General features: G+C 42.0%; 1 protein-coding gene across 1 annotated transcript in view; it reads left to right on the top strand.

The window, feature by feature from the left end:
- Positions 1-20,644, top strand: part of SLC7A11 (solute carrier family 7 member 11) — a 393,826-nt gene that overhangs the window by 263,089 nt on the left and 110,093 nt on the right. The gene's annotated exons all lie outside the window — the stretch shown is intronic.

The raw sequence follows: 20,644 nt of genomic DNA, 5'->3' as shown, positions 1-20,644 counted from the left end.
TTATTATTCTTTTTGATGCGCAGTTTTTTTCTCAATTTTTCTAGTAATGGCGGTGATCTGCGATTTTTATCATGAATGCGACATTGCGGCAGACAAATTGGACAAACTTTTGACACTATTTTGCGACCATTGACATTTATACAGCGATCCGAGCTAAAAATAGCCACTGATTACTGTATAAATTTTTTTTTATATATATTTTTGGGGATCTATCTATCTATCTATCTATCTATCTATCTATCTATCTATCTATCTATCTATCTATTATACTGCAGCTCAGCTGCCTGGTACAGCACTGTTCATGAGCAAAAGTGAGTTTTTCATAGTTTTTTTTTTTTTTTAAAGTAGGAAAAGACAAGAAAAACAGTACTAAACAGGTCATGTAAAAGATATCATAACTATATCACATGCAGGAAGAGGAAGTGAATGCAGAAAGAAGGAGCAGTGGTGCTGCACATAGAACAGTACTGGATCTAAAGAGGACTCGGGTAAGTGTTTATGGATGGCTGAGAGGAGAGGAATCACAGGCTTAGAAAGTCATGTAAAAGATATCATAACTATATCACATGCAGGAAGAGGAAGGGAATGCAGAAAGAAGGAGCAGTGGTGCTGCACATAGAACAGTACTGGATCTAAAGAGGACTCGGGTAAGTGTTTATGGATGGCTGAGAGGAGAGGAATCACAGGCTTAGAAAGGTTTTTTACCTTAATGCAGAGAATGCATTAGGGTAATAAAACCTTTTGCCTTTAGAACCACTTTAAGTTTTACAATTTGTGAAGAGATAGTCCTGCATTATTATATGCAATGCCTAGAGTTTCAGATAGTGTACGGAGCACTGGCTGCCAAGGGAACAAGAAATAAGGTAAGTATTTGCACTTATTCCTTCCCCTCTACCTAAACAAGCACTATTTAACCACATGCTGACCGCCGCACGCCTATTTACTTCGGCAGAATGGCACGGGCAGGCAAAACGGTGTACCCTGTACGTCCCTTTGAAATTCCTGCCTAGCGACGCGCGTGGGGTCAGCCAAATGGCAGGTCAGGTCATCACAATATAATCCCTGAGAGGGTGGATAATCTTGCACAATCCGCATCAATTTGGAAGATATAATTGTATATTGAATGGTGTATGAAAATGATCATTTTTATACACCATTCATGTCAGATCAATAAACATCTGAGGGTCTCTGATTAGATATAATTATGATTGTATAAGTAGGCCCTCAAACCATAAAGGTGTTAAATTTATTGAGCAGTTCATTCAAATCTAAAAAAAAAAAAAAAAAAAATTAAAATGTATGTCAAGCTGAAATTTTTTTGTTTTAGATAGAGCGAGGGATGGAATAGAACACTTGTTGGGTTTTTACATTTATCTGGAGTTCTTCTCACTTTCTGGAAACCGTGATTTTATCAGACAGGAAGTGAGAGAAAATCTCCAACAGGAATACAGACAGTAAAATAAAATAAAGTAGGTGAGGGCTGGAACCCCTGTTAGCATTTTACTGGGTCTCTGCTGCAGATTTTTCCTTACTTCCTGTTTTGTGAAACCATTGTGACTGGGAAGTAGAGAACTCTCTAACAGCGCCCCAGATAAATGTAAAAGTCCAACGAGGGCTAATCCTTTCATACTTTACTAAGCAAATTTCCCTAATTTAATCCTTCCATACTCTATTGAAAAAAAAAAACCTAAAAACAAAAATGGGCTGCACAGTTCTTTTAGAAAAATGTACTGCCTGTGGTCAGCTCTCAAGGGTTAGTCCATACAAAAGCGATCACCAAATATCTATAATAGAGCCCTACATAGCATTACAAACTCAACAGAGGGGCTAATTCTTCCCCACTGTATGCAAAGCTAAAAAAGAAAAATTTGGGCTGGTGTATTTTTTATTACAAATGTATTATAAAATGTATTTAACATATACATAGAAGCATCTTTATCTTCCCTGCAAATATCTAGATAACTGCTAGAATGCATACTGCTCTTCAAATGACTTTTACTCTTGTGTAATACTGTACTTTCTGAAGTCATGAAAAGATACAATACTTGAAAAAGCTCCATTATGAATGTTGTAGGATTCTCATATACAATTCTACCATAGGGAAAAGGGGCAAAAAAAGCAGAGGCAAAGAAAAACAATAACCATTTCATAGTGACATTTTCACATGATGTGATCTTGTCATTTATCATAAATATATGCTTTGATAGATAATATTTGTAATTAGGTTACAGACTGACCTTTGTAATATCATCATGCGTATCACAGAAAGGATGAATGAAACATTTCTCTTACTTGACAGGCCATTTATAAAAACTTACCCTGTAATTTAAAAAGAACAACATTCTTGTACATTGTAATCATAGTTCTGCTGAGTACAGTTAAGGCTCCATTCACATCAGTGCTCTTAGTCTGCAGTCTGTATGCATTTTTAACACATACACACTGCAGTTAAAGTATTTACTATTACTCTCAATAGCTATGTTCACATACTTTAAACTGCTGCATGCTGATATGTGACTGTAGCTATACTTGTAATTGTACTATTATTATGTCCCTAAATGCTTATTGTTATATATTTTACAAGAAAGTTGCTGGCTGTGCACAATCTGACCTTTGGTATCCTAAGAAACAACTAAATACAAAAATTTCATATAAGTTTTATTTTGTTAATTCAATCTCAACAAATGTGTTCAGTCTTTTAACCACTTGCTGACCCTGGGTTTTTCTGACATTTGTTGTTCACAAGTAAAAATCTGTATTTTTGCTAAAAAAAAAATCACTTAGAACCCCCAAATATTATATATTTTTTTTAGCACAGACCCTAGAACAGGGGTCAGCAACCTTTTTCCACTTAAGGGCGGGATTCAATGTATGTGAATGCATGGAGGGCCGCAGTCACCTGCTAATAAATGACGATAATAATAATCCAAACATAGTAATAATAACAGTACGGTTTACCTCACTTTAAAGTGCTTCACTAATACAAAGCCAGTTCACCCTAAGTAAGCAAATGGCTGGGGATTCGGATTTTACTGCCCCCTCCCCGATCCTGGTACCCAAGGGTGGCTGATGCCAGCCAGCATTGTCTGGGATGGGGTTCCTGCCCCTAGGGGAGATGGGGACCCCACCTTGTCCCCAAGTGAGAAAGGGGTCCCTGTCCCCATGTGAAAAGGGGTCCCTAATAGGGCCCTCCTATTGCAATGTCCTTTGTCCCCCTTCACATAACTCCATAGTGTTCTCCCCCTTCCCCTCATAGAAAGTTTCCTGTGCCCCCCCAAAGCAGTGTCCTCTGTCCCCTGCACCCCCCACTGTAGTGTCCTCTGCTCCCATAGTGTCCTCTGCCCCCATAGTGTCCTCTGTCCAGTGCATCCCACCAAGCCCCACCCCACTGTAGTGTCCTCTGCCCCAAAAGTGTCCTCTGTTTTTTGCCCCATAGTGCTCACTGCCTCCATAGTGTCCTCTGTCCTCTGCCCCATAGTGTCCTCTGTCCCCATAGTGGCCTCTGCCCCCAGCCCCCATAGTGTCCTCTGCCCCATAGTGTCCTCTGTCCTCTGCCCTTATAGTGCCCTCTGCTCTCATAGTGCCCTCTGCCCATCATAGTGCCCTCTGCCCCATAGTGTCCTTTGCCCTCTGCCCTCCTAGTGTCCTCTGCTCCCATAGTGCCATCTGCCCTCATAGTGCCCTCTGACCTCATAGTGCCCTCTGCCCCATAGTTTCCTCTGTCCTCATAGTGCTGTCTGCCCTCATAGTGCCCTCTGCCCCCCTAGTGCCCTCTGCCCCCATAGTGTCCTCTGCCCCACAGTGCCCTCTGCTCTCATAGTGCCCTCTGCCCTCATATTGCCCTCTGACCCCATAGTGTCCTCTGCCCCCATAGTGTCCTCTACCCCCATAGTGGCCCCCATAGTGTTCTCTGCCCCCATAGTGACCTCTGTCCCTATAGTGCACTCTGCCCCCATAGTGTACAATGTCCTCTGCTCCCATAGTGTCCTCTGCCCCCATAGTGCCCTCTGCCCCCATAGTGGCCCCCATAGTGCCATCAGCCCTCATAGTTTCCTCTGCTCTCATAGTTCCCTCTGCCACCATAGTGTCCTCTGCCTTCATAGTGCCCTCTGCCCTCATAGTGCCCTCTGCTCCATAGTGTCCTCTGTCCTCTCTCCTCATAGTGCCGTCTGCTCTCACAGTGCCCTCTGCCCTCATAGTGCCCTCTGCCCCCATAGTGCCCTCTGCTCTCATAGTGCCTTTGCTCTCATAGTGCCTTCTGCCCCCACAGTGGACCCCATAGTGCCCTCTGCCCCTATAGTGCTCTCTGCCCCATAGTGTCCAGTGTCATCTGCCCCCATAGTGTCCTCTGCCCCCATAGTGGCCTCCATAGTGCCCTCTGCCCCCACAGTGGACCCCATAGTGCCCTCTGCCCCTATAGTGCTCTCTGTCCCATAGTGTCCAGTGTCATCTGCCCCTATAGTGTCCTCTGCCCCCATAGTGGCCCCCATAGTGCCCTCTGCCCCATAATGCCCTCTGCACCCATTGTGGCCCCCATAGTGACCTCTGCCCCTAAAGTGGCCTCTGCCTCCAGCCCCCATTGCCCTCTGACCCATAGTGTCCAGTGTCCTCTGCCCCCATAGTGTCCTCTGCCCTCATAGTGTCCTCTACCCCCATAGTGGCCTCCATTGTGCCCTCTCTCCCCATAGTGTCCTCTGCCCCATAGTGCCCTCTGCCCCATAGTGTCCAGTGTCCTCTGCCCCCATAGTGTCCTCTGCCCTCATAGTGCCCTCTACCCCCATAGTGGCCCCCATTGTGCCCTCTATCCCCATAGTGTCCTCTGCCCCATATTGCCCTCTGCCCCCACAGTGCCCTCTGCCTCCAGCCCCGATAGTACCCTCTGCCCCCATAGTGTCCTCTGCCCCCATAGTGTCCAGTGTCCTCTGCCCCCAGAGTACCCTCTGCCCTCATAGTGTCCTCTGCCCCATAGTCTCCAGTGTCCAGTGTCCTCTGCCCCCATAGTGCCCTCTGCCCTCATAGTGCCCTCTGCCCCCTGCCCCCATTGTGTCCTCTGCATCCCAACCCACAGACACACAATCACACACTGTGCAGGGGAAAAGGGGTACTGCATGGTAACCAAAAAGTCAGACTTTAGAGGCATAGAAACAATGGAGAAGTATTGAAAATAATAATCACATTATTTATTGAAGAAAATTCATAATATTTACACAAGAATCAAAAAAGATAAAACCATAGATGAATGATGCAATTTGTACATTGAGCCCTTGTGTGTCTATGCGTTTCTCTGTGAGGCTTCTTCAGGACACAAAACGGGGTTCAAAATTGTAACAAAATAGAGACAAAAGTGCATCTCACTATCTGAAAATGAGATATATACTAATTAGAATCAAAAAATGAAACATATTATATGTACATATCTTATTATTAAAAAAACATATGCTAGAATGACTAGACATGTGCAGGATGAAAAAATTCGTTTAGTTTAGTTTCGTTTCGATTCGTTATTTAACTTAATTCGTTTAGTTAAATTCGTTGCATTCATTACAATCGTTTTCGGAATTCGTTTCGTTTCGTATTCGAATTCGAAAAAATTCGACCGCATTCGAAAAAATTCGACCGTATTCGAAAAAAACTATCAAATTCGAAAAAATTCTAACACATTCGAAAAAAACTGTCAAATTCGAAAAAATTCCACCACATTCGAAAAAAACTATCAAATTCGAAAAAATTCCACCACATTCGAAAAAAACTATCAAATTCGAAAAAATTCTACCACATTCTAAAAAAACTGTCAAATTCGAAAAATTTCTACCACATTCGAAAAAACTATCAAATTCGAAAAAATTCTTACTACATTTGAAAAAACTATCAAATTCGAAAAAATTCTACCACATTCGAAAAAAACTGTCAAATTCGAAAAATTTCTACCACATTCGAAAAAAACTATCAAATTCGAAAAAATTCTTACTACATTTGAAAAAACTATCAAATTCGAAAAAATTCTACCACATTCGAAAAAAACTGTCAAATTCGAAAAAATTCTTACTACATTTGAAAAAACTATCAAATTCGAAAAAATTCTACCACATTCGAAAAAAACTGTCAAATTCGAAAAATTTCTACCATATTCGAAAAAAACTATCAAATTCGAAAAAATTCTTACTACATTTGAAAAAACTATCAAATTCAAAAAAATTCTACCACATTCGAAAAAAACTGTCAAATTCGAAAAAATTCTTACTACATTTGAAAAAACTATCAAATTCGAAAAAATTCTTACTACATTTGAAAAAACTATCAAATTCGAAAAAATTCTACCACATTCGAAAAAAACTGTCAAATTCGAAAAAATTCTTACTACATTTGAAAAAACTATCAATTTCGAAAAAATTCTACCACATTCAAAAAAAACTGTCAAATTCGAAAAAATTCTACCACATTCGAAAAAAACTGTCAAATTCGAAAAATTTCTACCACATTCGAAAAAAACTATCAAATTCGAAAAAAACAATAACTGAATTTGAAAAAGTAAACTATATATAACCATTTTGCGAAATTTGAAATTCGTATAGAATGAAATCGAATTCCAATAGAAAAGATTAGGATAGAATAGAAAGTATAAAAGAATAGCATCATGTTTTCGAATTCGATTCGAATATGTTTTCGAATTCGATTCGAATATGTTTTCGAATTCGATTCGAATATGTTTTCGAATTCGATTCGAATTCGTTCGTTTTTTTTTCGGATTCGTTTAAATTCTTTACTTTTGTCATTCGGAAATTCGGATGCATCCGAATTTCCGAATAATGAAAAATTCGTCCGAATTTCAATTCGGAACGAAACGAAATGCACATGCCTAAGAATGACCAAGGGAGTGTAAAGACAAAAAGACACCATTGAACCAAGATACCTTTAAGACATTGTGCAGGCAGAACTCTCCTACCTTACACAGGTGTGGAGCAGAGCGGCGAGTTGCTGGTATCACAGGCTGAATGGGGGCGGGAATTGCTGAAGTTAACTTTTTACATTAACTGGCTGGTGATTGGTTGCTATGATCGCCCGGCAGCCAATCACCTGCGGTTTAATGTAAAAAGTTCACTTCAGCGGTTCCCGCCCCCATCCAGCCCTGTGATATCAGCCGATCGCTGCTGTGCTATTAATAGGTGAACATGTCCGCAGGCCGGGTGCCTGTGAATTAATCACGGGCACTGATGGGAAGGACAATTAGCGGTGGTGGGCCACGGGTTGCCGACCCCTGCCCTAGAGAATAAAATGGTGGTCATTGCAATATTTTATGTCACACTGTATCAGCGCAGCGGTCTTTTACATGCATTTTTTTTTTAAATACGCTTTCATTCATTTTAAAAAACAAGCATACAATTTTTTGTATAATGTGAAAGATGATATTATGCCGAGTAAATAGATACCTAACATGTCATGCTTTAAAATTGCACACTCTCGTGGAGTAGCACACTCTCATGATACTTAAAAATCTCCATAGGCGATGCTTTAAAAAGGCTACCTGTTTAGAGTTACAGAGGTGATTCTGTGCTAGAAATATTGCTCTTGCCCTATCGATCGCGGCGAGACATCATATGTGTGGTTTGAACACCTTTAACATATGCGGGCACAACCTATGTATGTTTGCTTCTGCGCGTGAGTTTGCAGGGATGGAGTGCTTTTCATTTTTTTTTTCTTATTTATTTTCATTTTTATATTTATACTGTCTCTTTAATGTTCTTTTTTTATCACTTTTGTAATAGAAATAAGCATGACAAATCTCTCTTTATTGAGAGATTTGGAGTCAAAAATATCCCAGATCTCTCATTTACCTTTAAAAGCAAAAAAAAAAAATTGCCTTTTAAAAAAAAAAAATCCTGTTTATCTGCCGAGTGGCGGAAATGACCTCAGACGTCACTCCGGTCCTCTAAGGCAGTGGTCATCAACCCTGTCCTCAGGGCCCACTAACAGGCCAGGTTTGCAAGATAACTGAAATACATCACAGCTGATATCATTTGCTGCTCAGTGATTGCAATATTCTAGTCTGCATCTCCCAAAGGTAATACATAAAACCTGGCCTGTTAGTGGGCCCTGAGGACAGAGTTGATGACCACTGCTCTAAGGGCATAGATCTGAGTGGGGGCTATCTTGCCCTCACTCAGCTTCCTGCCTAGCCATCGGCCAAACCGGATCAATTCCTGGCTTACCGACGGCTAAGCTCGGGAACCACCAGGAAGCGGCGGGGGGCTCCTCTCCCAACGCCTATAAAAGTGATCTTGCGGTGAATCTGCCGCTGGGACCACTGTTAGCTGAAAGCTGACCTCTCTACTGAAAAAAAAGGTACTGGGGGGTTATGGCAGCTAGCTGCTACCATAGCCCCGGTATTTAACATCAAAGTAATGACCCATGTTTAGACGGTTGGCAAGTGGTTGAGACATATAAAACAAAAATAAATAAATGAACAGTTTCCTTCAAAGAAAGCAATGAGGTTGATTTACTAAAACTGGAGAGTGCAATATCTGATTCAGCTGTGGATGGTAGCCAATCAGCTTCTAATTTGTTAAATTAAGCTTTGACAAAAAAAACCCAGTTTCTATGCATAGCTGCACTAGATTTTGCACTCTGCAGTTTTAATAAATCAACCCCAATGAATACTTATCTGTACTGCTGCTGGTGCCACCAAACTCCATTAAATTCCATTGAACTCTGCTTTGCAGTCTAACATCATCAATTGACCTGAAGCAATGGATACAGGCTCCTACTCACTCCAACGACAACACCCTTGACCTTGTCTTCTCCTATCTGTGCACTCCGTGCAACCTTTCCAACAATCACCCCTGTCCTGCACCAACCTAGCCACTTTCATCTAAAACATAGCCGCGCTCTTGAGCACCTGTGACATAAGACTAAGTTCCAGGAAGACTTCACACAATATAAATCTGCCCTCCTAAAATACTATTCCTGCCTTCACACTGCCAAACAGACCTACTTTATCACACTCATTAACACCTTCTCATCCAGTCCACGTCAACTTTTCTCTACCTTCAACACTCTACTCTGTCCTCCACTGCCTCCACCTACCAACTCACTCACTGCCCAGGAGATCGCCAATCACTTCAAAACTATGATTGATTCATGAGGAGATCTCCAATGCACAAAAACCTCCCCCATGCAACACCCCATGTCCACAGATACAATCATTACTTCTCTCATTCAACCCTGCTACTATTAATGAGGTTGCTAAACTTTTATCTAACACTCATTTAACCGCCTGCCCCCTGGAACCTGCTCCCTTGCATATGCTACGCTCACCCTCTGACTCGATTCTACACTCTCTAACTCATATTTTCAACCTCTCCCTCTCTTGTTTCATCTTCCCAAACTCTCTAAAACATGTCACCCTCATACTTAAAAAGCCCTCACTGAACCCTACCAATCTTAACAACCTATGTCTCCTTACTTGCCTTCTCCTCCAAACTTCTTGAAAGACTGGTCTATAACCGACTAAGCGACCATCTGATCATGAATAAACTTCTTGATCCTCCTCAGTCCAGACTTCGTCCTCAACACTCCGTGGAAACTGCTCTCCTTAAACTCTCAAATGACCTACTAATGGCTAAAACCAGTGGACACTATTCTGTACTACTTCTCCTTGATCTTTCTGCTGCCTTTGACACAGTGTACCACCCCCTCCTCCTCAAAAAACTCCACTCCTTTGGTCTCCGTGACTGTACTCTTCGCTGGTTCTCATCCTACCTATCCCACCACTCCTTCAGTGTCATTTACAAGTCTACTTCCTCCTCTCCTCTTCCTTTCTCCGTTGGGGTCCCCCAAGGTTCTGTTCTTGGACCTCTCCTTTTCTCAATCAACACCACCTCCCTGGGTCAGTTGATTGCCTCCCACGGCTTTAAATATCATCTCTACACTGATGACATCCAAATCTATCTCTCCACCCCCCAGCTCTCTCCATCTGTCTCCTCACGCATTACCAACTTACTTGCAGACATATCGGCCTGGATGTCACATCACTTCCTCAAACTCAACCTATCCAAAACTGAGCTCATGATATTTCCTCCCTCAGGTGCCACTTCCCCTGATTTCTCTGTCAATATCAAAGGCTAAACTATCAACTCATCTCCCCACGCCAAAGTCCTAGGTGCAATCCTGGACTCTGAACTAACCTTTTGGCCCCACATTCTATCACTATCCAAAATTTGCCGCCTCAGCCTCTGCAACATCTCCAAGATACGCCCCTTCCTAACCAATGTCACCACAAAGCTTCTAATCCACTCCCTGGTCATCTCCAGCCGCGACTACTGCAACTCCCTCCTCATTGGCTTATCTCTAAATAGGCTATCCCCACTTCAGTCCATCATGAACGCTGCTGCCAGGCTCATCCACCTCACAAACCACTCAGCATCTGCTACACCCCTCTGCCAATCCCTCCATTGGCTGCCACTCAGTCACCAAATTAAATTCAAGATACTAACTATAACGTACAAAGCCATCCACAACCTGGCCCCCCAGCTAGTCTCAAAATACCAACCTAATCATTCTCTTCGCTCCTCCCAAGACCTCCTGCTCTCAAACTCCCTTGTCACCTCATGCCATGCTCGCCTTCAGGACTTCTCCAAAACCTCTCCCATCCTCTGGAATGCTCTACCCCAATCCGTCCAATTTTCTCCTACTTTATCCACTTTCAGACGATCCCTGAAAACTCATCTCTTCACAGAAGCCAGAGAAGGGTCTCTTCTGGACCCACCTAACAACTGTACATTTATCTTCTCAATCAGCACATCACCCACAGTTATTACCTCTTGTATCTCTTGACTTTCCCTCTTATGCCCCGTACACACGGTCGGACTTTGTTCGGACATTCCGACAACAAAATCCTAGGATTTTTTCCGACAGATGTTGGCTCAAACTTGTCTTGCATACACACGGTCACACAAAGTTGTTGGAAAATCCGGTCGTTCTGAACGTGGTGACGTAAAACACGTACGTCGGGACTATAAACGGGGCAGTGGCCAATAGCTTTCATCTGTTTATTTATTCTGAGCATGCGTGGCACTTTGTCTGTCGGATTTGTGTACACACGATCGGAATTTCCGACAACGGATTTTGTTGTCGGAAAATTTTATCTCCTGCTCTCCAACTTTGTGTGTCGGAAAATCCGATGGAAAATGTCCGATGGAGCCCACACACGGTCGGAATTTCCGACAACACGCTCCGATCGGACATTTTCCATCGGAAAATCCGACCGTGTGTACGGGACATTAGAGTGTAAGCTCTAAGGAGCAGGGCCCTCTGATTCCTACTGTATTAAAGTGTATTATATTTGTACTGTCTACCCTCAAGTTGTAAAGCACTACGTAAACTGTTGGCGCTATATAAATCCTGTATAATAATAATAATAATTGAACTCTGCTTTGTAGCAGGTTGCTGAACGAGTGGGTATGTCAGATGACTGGCTCCTTGTTCCAATCTATCTTCCTCTGGCCCCTGTTTCCTATCAGAAAACAGGGCAGCAGAAGAAACTACAGAGTGCAGCAAGGGATACTAGAATCTAAATCCAGTCCAAAAGTGTTAAATTCTAAACATTCTTCAGCAAAGCCTGGATCTTCAAGGAAATGGACCTTCGGAATGGGCAGCAGTAGAGATAATTATTCATTATATTCCTTGAAGAAGGCTTCCAATTTTATTTCTTATATCAACATTATCACTTTAAATCTGCAGCTTCATTAAAAAAAGTTATTCTTTCATAAAGGTCTTTGCTCAGTCATCGTCTGTCTCCATGTTGTACTCATATGTTGTCACTCTATCACACTTGCACCTACAAGTATACATTGTGCAGGGATTGACTACAATTGCCCTTTTTAGGAAGCCAATCCAGAGCAAAAACAAAAACAAAAAAATACAAAAAACAGTATTATAAAGTGAGCAATATACAAAAGTGAATAAAGCTGCTAGCACACAAAGAGTAATCATACAACTCCTAAATAGCAAATATAAAAATTCCAAAATAGTACGATGTGAGTCCCAATATTTGAGTATAAAAACAGTCTTTGGTAAGGGATAGATATCCACCATGTGCACGATCCAGTGATTAAATTCTGCTAAATTATGCACTTACCAGAGACATGTATATAAGCAGCCTTAGACAACCAGTACACTCCACCAGGTGTGGCAAAACAAAGTTACCATCTGTGAGCCTCCAACATATACACTCACCAGAAGGTAAATGAATGTTAGCCTTAGTAAACTCCTTTAGAGTGCAATCCTTCCCAGTTCCTCTTGTCAGTTAAGTTAGGGGATCAACCAGGGAAACATTTAAGCTGCATAAAAAAAGCTCACCACTGGGAGCCCATGAGAGTGCTTATATTGTGCAATTTGAATAAAAACAAGTACATAGCTATAGCGTAGCAAATAAAAACAAAAACAAACTGGCCAGACTTACAATAATGGCCGCCGCTCCAGACACGAAGGTGCATCGGCAATGATGTCAGCACGTAGGCCCTCTCAACGCATTTCGTGTGCAAGCATATTATCAAGGGATCCGCCTTTAAAAAATAAATACAAAATTACAGCAGATGCTTGAGCGAGTGCTTGTAGCCAGGGAGTGGCTTAAAAAAGCTGAAGGAAATTAGTGGCACTAATATGCAAGAAAAAAAAAAAAAAGTAACACACATAAAATGGTATTTTATAAAAAAAAACAAAAAAAAAAAAAAACATGGAAGTTTCTTAAGTGTGTTACTAAGTGATACTATGTGTGTTAGCATACTAAATGTCATCTAGTTAGAGCTTAGATATACTTTAAAACACTTCTTGAAAATACTCAAAATATGTACAATATATTTTCTGGCATAGACATTGCGGTTATACTAGGATTCAAACTAAAATCTTTCTATGTTTTTTAAAAAATGTTGATAATTTTAATCACTTGCATTATGTTTTCTGATTGTTGTCTGGATAAATTATATATCTGGTTCCATGTATGCTTAGATGCCTTGTAAATACTCACAGCACTATTGTATTTTTCTGGCTTATTATATCTTTAATAGTGAGAGCTAGCCCTGCCTTCCAACTCACTGAACAAGGGCAACGTTAGCTTAATACATTGTATTTGGAAAAATAGCATTTCATTATTGCGTTCCTATTTTTACAGAAAGTAATTGTTGATAAGTAGTCTGAAAAAATGCAGTTCTTTCTCAAAAACTTAAAGTATGCAGTAAAAGTGGGTAGCCCAAAATTTCTTGTAATGAAAAAGGTCAGTCGCTTAACAGCTTTCTTCACCACATCCTACTTAATGGTTTTAGCGTTTATGATTGTATATTTTTTATATTTTGTTCTTCTGTTTAAAAAAAAGACATCATTACTAAAAAACAAAAGTGTTATTTAACACAAAAGTATTATTAAATTCCTTTCATCCAGCAAGTGCATTCAGAATAGACTTGAAAAAGGGTAAGAGCACAGCATCAGCATTTTAAATGTCATATAACAGTCTAGAAAAAGTTCCTCTCTGTGAGTTATTTTCGATGGGGCTCATTTTTAAAGGTTATGTTCCCTCATATTCCCCTTTCATAAGTGTAAAAATATCAAGGTTAATGTAATGCTCAGAGGTGCACTGCAATTTCATTTTTAAGACTTGTATTTACACTGGTAGCTTGTATCATGTGCGCTATATACAATGTAATAAAATACCTGACACATTTAATATACACAGACTATTAAAGGTTCTCCCGGAAAAAACTTACACTTTTCACTTAAATAGGTAGGCTTTTTAGCGATTTACATCCCTCAGCTCATTAACTTCCACTGGATAGCCAAGGGCTGTTTGAAATTTAAGGCATTATCTGAATTTATCTGTATTTAAATGGACTGCTTGTTTTGGGATTTGCTGCCAGAGATACTTATAAAAGTGAATGGGCATCTATGGCAGTGCTACCCTTAACAAGTCTGCTGCAGCTCAGCTGATCTTTGCATTCCATTGGAAGTTAACGAGCTGAGGGCAACAAATCACTGAAAAGCCTTCCTGGGTGAGTAAGTGGAAATAATTTAACTCTGTCCTGGAAAAACTCTTTAAAGTTCACTTTAAACTCCAACAGGATCCCTCACTGAAAAGTCATGTTATTTTTTACTTAAATCATAAAGTGGTTCTAAAGGCAGAAGTTTGATGTGTCTGCCATAATGTCGCAGTCCTAAAAAAACTATCCCCTATTTTGTAGACACTATAAATTTTACGCAAACCAATCAATATACACTTATTGCGATTTTTTTTACCAAAAATATGTAGAAGAATACATATCTGCCTAAACTGAGGAAAAAAATTGTAAACATATAAGATCATCTCTCATCGCCAGCTCTCCCTCCTCACACAGAGACAGCGTGTGAGGAGGGAGAGCTAATGGCTGCAGCGTGAGTGTCAGAAAAAAAAAGGAAAAAAAGTGAACACAGTACCTCAGTGCCATCTGTCCCCACTGTCATCTGTCCCCCTGCCATCTGTCACTGCCATCTGTCCCCACTGTCATCTGTCCCCCTGCCATCTGTCAGTCCCATCTGTCCCCACCACCATCTGTCCACACTGCCATCTGTCAGTGCCATCTGTCCCCACTGCAATCTGTCCCCACTGCCATCTGTCACTGCCATCTGTCCCCACTGCCATCTGTCCCCAGTGCCATCTGTCCCCAGTGCCACGTATAAGTGCCATCTGTCATCAGTGCCACATATTAGTGCCATCTCTCATCAGTGCCACGTATCAGTGCCATCTGTCATCAGTGCCACCTGTCATTGTCATGTGCCATCTGTTATCAGTGTCACGTGTCATCAGTGCCACGTATCAGTGCCATCTGTCATCAGTTTTACCAGTGCCATGTATTAGTGTCATCTGTCATCAGTGCCACGTATTAGTGCCATGTGTGATCAGTGCCACGTATTAGTGCCATCTGTCATCAGTGCCACCTGTCATCAGTGCCACATATTAGTGCCATTTGTCATCAATGCCATCTGTCATCAGTTCCACGTGTCATCAGTGCCAAATATTAGTGCCATCTGTCATCAGTGTCACGTGTCATCAGTGCCTTGTATTAGTGCCATCTGTCATCAGTGCCACGTCAGTGTCATGTATCATTGTCCTGGTGCTCCAGCAGGATCCCTCACTGAAAAGTCATGTTATTTTTTACTTAAATCATAAAGTGTTTCTAAAGGCAGAAGTTTGATGTGTCTGCCATAATGTCGCAGTCCTGATAAAACTATCCACTATTTTGTAGACACTATAAATTTTACGCAAACCAATCAATATACGCTTATTGCGTTTTTTTTTTACCAAAAATATGTAGAAGAATACATATCGGCCTAAACTGAAGAAAAAAATTGTAAACATATAAGATCATCTCTCATCGCCAGCTCTCCCTCCTCACACAGAGACAGCGTGTGAGGAAGGAGAGCTAATGGCTGCAGTGTGAGTGTCAGAAAAAAAACGGAAAAAAGTGAACACAGTACCTCAGTGCCATCTGTCCCCACTGTCATCTGTCCCCCTGCCATCTGTCACTGCCATCTGTCCCCACTGCCATCTGTCAGTGCCATCTGTCACCACCACCATCTGTCCCCACTGCCATCTGTCAGTGCCATCTGTCCCCACTGCCATCTGTCCCCAGTGCCATCTGTCCCCAGTGCCACGTATAAGTGCCATCTGTCATCAGTGCCACATATTAGTGCCATCTCTCATCAGTGCCACGTATCAGTGCCATCTGTCATCAGTGCCACCTGTCATTGTCACGTGCCATCTGTTATCAGTGTCATGTGTCATCAGTGCCATGTATCAGTGCCATCTGTCATCAGTGTCACCAGTGCCATGTATTAGTGTCATCTGTCATCAGTGCCACATATTCGTGCCATGTGTCATCAGTGCCACGTATTAGTGCATCTGTCATCGGTGCCACGTGTAATCAGTGCCACATATTAGTGCCATCTGTCATCAATGCCATTTGTCATCAGTGCCATGTGTCATCAGTGCCAAATATTAGTGCCATCTGTCATCAGTGTCACGTGTCATCAGTGCAACGTATCAGTGCCATCTGTCATCAGTGTCACATGTCATCAGTGCCATGTATTAGTGTCATCTGTCATCAGTGCCACGTGTCATCAGTGCCACGTATTAGTGCCATCTGTCATCAGTGCCACGTATTAGTGCCATGTGTCATCAGTGCCACGTATTAGTGCCATCTGTCATCAGTGCCATCTGTCATCAGTGCCACGTGTCATCAGTGCCAAATATTAGTGCCATCTCTCATCAGTGTCATGTGTCATCAGTGCCTTGTATTAGTGCCATCTGTCATCAGTGCCACGTATTAGTGCCATCTGTCATCAGTGCTACGTCAGTGTCATTATTGTCCTGGTGCTCCAGCAGGATCCCTTACTGAAAAATCATGTTATTTGTTACTTAAATCATAAAGTGGTTCTAAAGGCAGAAGTTCGATGTGTCTGCCGTAATGTCGCAGTCCTGATAAAACTATCCCCTATTTTGTAGACACTATAAATTTTATGCAAACCAATCAATATACGCTTATTGCGATTTTTGTTACTAAAAATATGTAGAAGAATACATATCAGCCTAAACTGAGGAAAAAAATTGTAAGCATATAAGATCATCTCTCATCGCCGGCTCTCCCTCCTCACACAGAGACAGCTTGTGAGGAGGGAGAGCTAACGGCTGCAGCGTGAGTGTCAGAAAAAAAAAACGGAAAAAAGTGAACACAGTACCTCAGTGCCATCTGTCCCCACTGTCATCTGTCCCCCTGCCATCTGTCCCCCTGCCATCTGTCCCCACTGCCATCTGTCATTGCCATCTGTCCCCACCACCATCTGTCCCCACTGCCATCTGTCAGTGCCATCTGTCCCCACTGCAATCTGTCCCCACTGCCATCTGTGACTGCCATCTGTCCCCACTGCCATCTGTCCCCACTGCCATCTGTCCCCAGTGCCACCTGTCAGTGACATCTGTCCCCAGTGCCACATATAAGTGCCATCTGTCATCAGTGCCACATATTAGTGCCATCTCTCATCAGTGCCACATATCAGTGCCATCTGTCATCAGTGCCACCTGTCATTGTCACGTGCCATCTGTTATCAGTGTCACGTGTCATCAGTGCCATGTATCAGTGCCATATGTCATCATTGTCACGTGTCATCAGTGCAATGTATCAGTGTCATCTGTCATCAGTGTCACGTGTCATCAGTGCCATGTATTAGTGTCATCTGTCATCAGTGCCACATATTAGTGCCACATGTCATCAGTGCCACGTATTAGTGCCATCTGTCATCAGTGCCATCTGTCATCAGTGTCATGTGTCATCAGTGACCTGTATTAGTGCCATCTGTCATCAGTGCCACGTATTAGTGCCATCTGTCATCAGTGCTATGTCAGTGTCATATATCATTGTCCTGGTGCTCCAGCATGATCCCTCACTGAAAAGTCATGTTATTTTTTACTTAAATCATAAAGTGGTTCTAAAGGCAGAAGTTCGATGTGTCTGCCATAATGTCGCAGCCCTGATAAAACTATCCCCTATTTTGTAGACACTATAAATTTTACTCAAACCAATCAATATATGCTTATTGCGATTTTTTTACCAAAAATATGTAGAAGAATACATATCGGCCTAAACTGAGGAAAAAAATTGTAAACATATAAGATCATCTCTCATCGCCGGCTCTCCCTCCTCACACAGAGACAGCATGTGAGGAGGGAGAGCTAATGGCTGCAGCGTGAGTGTCAGAAAAAAAACGGAAAAAAGTTAACACAGTACCTCAGTGCCATCTGTCCCCACTGTCATCTGTCCCCCTGCCATCTGTCACCACCATCTGTCCCCACCACCATCTGTCAGTGCCATCTGTCCCCACTGCCATCTGTCCCCAGTGCCAACTGTCCCCAGTGCCACCTGTCAGTGCCATCTGTCCCCAGTGCCACGTATAAGTGCCATCTGTCATCAGTGCCACATATTAGTGTCATCTGTCATCAGTGCCACATATCAGTGCCATCTGTCATCAGTGCCACCTGTCATTGTCACGTGCCATCTGTTATCAGTGTCACGTGTCATCAGTGCCATGTATCAGTGCCATATGTCATCATTGTCACGTGTCATCAGTGCAATGTATCAGTGTCATCTGTCATCAGTGTCACGTGTCATCAGTGCCATGTATTAGTGTCATCTGTCATCAGTGCCACATATTAGTGCCACATGTCATCAGTGCCACGTATTAGTGCCATCTGTCATCAGTGCCATCTGTCATCAGTGTCATGTGTCATCAGTGACCTGTATTAGTGCCATCTGTCATCAGTGCCACGTATTAGTGCCATCTGTCATCAGTGCTATGTCAGTGTCATATATCATTGTCCTGGTGCTCCAGCATGATCCCTCACTGAAAAGTCATGTTATTTTTTACTTAAATCATAAAGTGGTTCTAAAGGCAGAAGTTCGATGTGTCTGCCATAATGTCGCAGCCCTGATAAAACTATCCCCTATTTTGTAGACACTATAAATTTTACTCAAACCAATCAATATATGCTTATTGCGATTTTTTTACCAAAAATATGTAGAAGAATACATATCGGCCTAAACTGAGGAAAAAAATTGTAAACATATAAGATCATCTCTCATCGCCGGCTCTCCCTCCTCACACAGAGACAGCATGTGAGGAGGGAGAGCTAATGGCTGCAGCGTGAGTGTCAGAAAAAAAACGGAAAAAAGTTAACACAGTACCTCAGTGCCATCTGTCCCCACTGTCATCTGTCCCCCTGCCATCTGTCACCACCATCTGTCCCCACCACCATCTGTCAGTGCCATCTGTCCCCACTGCCATCTGTCCCCAGTGCCAACTGTCCCCAGTGCCACCTGTCAGTGCCATCTGTCCCCAGTGCCACGTATAAGTGCCATCTGTCATCAGTGCCACATATTAGTGTCATCTGTCATCAGTGCCACATATCAGTGCCATCTGTCATCAGTGCCACCTGTCATTGTCACGTGCCATCTGTTATCAGTGTCACGTGTCATCAGTGCCACGTATCAGTGCCATATGTCATCAGTGTCACGTGTCATCAGTGCAATGTATCAGTGCCATCTGTCATCAGTGTCACGTGTCATCAGTGCCATGTATTAGTGTCATCTGTCATCAGTGCCATGTATTAGTGCCATGTGTCATCAGTGCCACGTATTAGTGCCATCTGTCATCAGTGCCATCTGTCATCGGTGCCACGTGTCATCAGTGCCAAATATTAGTCCCATCTGTCATCAGTGTCACGTGTCATCAGTGCCTTGTATTAGTGCCATCTGTCATCAGTGCCACGTATTAGTGCCATCTGTCATCAGTGCCACATCAGTGTCATGTATCATTGTCCTGGTGCTCCAGGGCCTTCAAAAGTGTAATAGGTAGTTAACAAGTTAGATGTGTAATTTATGCTCCTAGAACACTTGATGGTGCTCCCTGCATGTTGGGCCTCTCTATGTGGCTAGGCTGTGAAAAAGTCCCACACATGTGGTATCGTAATACTCAGGAGGAGTTGCAGAATGTATTTGTCATTTGTGGTATACACACGCCATGTGAGAGAAATAACCTATTACAATGACAATTTTGTGGGAAAAAAAGTCTTCATTTTGCAAAGAATTGTAAGAAAAAATGACAACATCAAAAACCTCACTTACTAAATACCTTGGAATGTCTACTTTCAAAAAAAGGGGTCATTTGGGGGGTATTTGTACTTTCCTGACTTGTCGCAAGAAATGAGATAGGCCGTCAGTACATCAGGTGTGATCATTTTTTTATGATTTGCACCATAGTTTGTAGACTCTATAACTTTCACAAAGATCAAATAATATCCACTAATTTGGGTTATTACCAAAGATATGTAGCAGTATAAATTGTGGCCAAAATTTATGAAGAAAAATTAATAATTTGCAAAATTTTATCACAATAACTAAGAAAAATGCGTTTTTTTTTCAAAATTTTTGGTCTTTTTTCATTTATATCGCAAAAAATAAAAAACCCAGAGGTGATCAAATACCACCAAAAGAAAGTTCTATTTGTATGAAAAAAGGACAAAAAATTAATTTGGGTACAGTATTACATGACTGAGTAATTGTCATTCAAAGTGTGAGAGCACTGAAAGCTGAAAATTGGTCTGGGCAGGAGGGGGGTTTAAGTGCCCAGTTGTCAAGTGGTTAACAGAGGTTATGTTATTGAAAACGACATGTAGGAATAATGAGTAGATCCAGTGATTTGTGCAACTGAAGCTTAAAGCTTAAACTTTCAGTAAAAAGTCAACTTGACCCCTCCCTCTCCCACCTCATAAGCCTTCCTATTTAATCCTTTATTTGAAGTGTAAAACCAAAACTTGAATACAGCAGGGAATACATAAGACACCTGTCATTTGTGTTGTCTTCAATTTCTGTTCCAGAGGCACAACATAAGTAACAGGAGATCTCTTTAAAGAAAGAGGATGCACTGGGACAGGTGTGTCCACTGAAAGATTGCCCCCGTTCCTGTGACAAATCAAAAAGTTTGGACTTCTCACTAATTTCTGTACTGGAGTACAAATAATGGTGAATCCCCTCAGAGAGGACACAGACAGGAATCCAACCTTCACAAGGGA

The sequence above is a fragment of the Aquarana catesbeiana genome, linkage group LG01, assembly GCF_042186555.1.
Source record: "Aquarana catesbeiana isolate 2022-GZ linkage group LG01, ASM4218655v1, whole genome shotgun sequence".
Lineage (NCBI taxonomy): Eukaryota > Metazoa > Chordata > Amphibia > Anura > Ranidae > Aquarana > Aquarana catesbeiana.
This window is presented reverse-complemented; position numbering and strand designations above follow the sequence as displayed.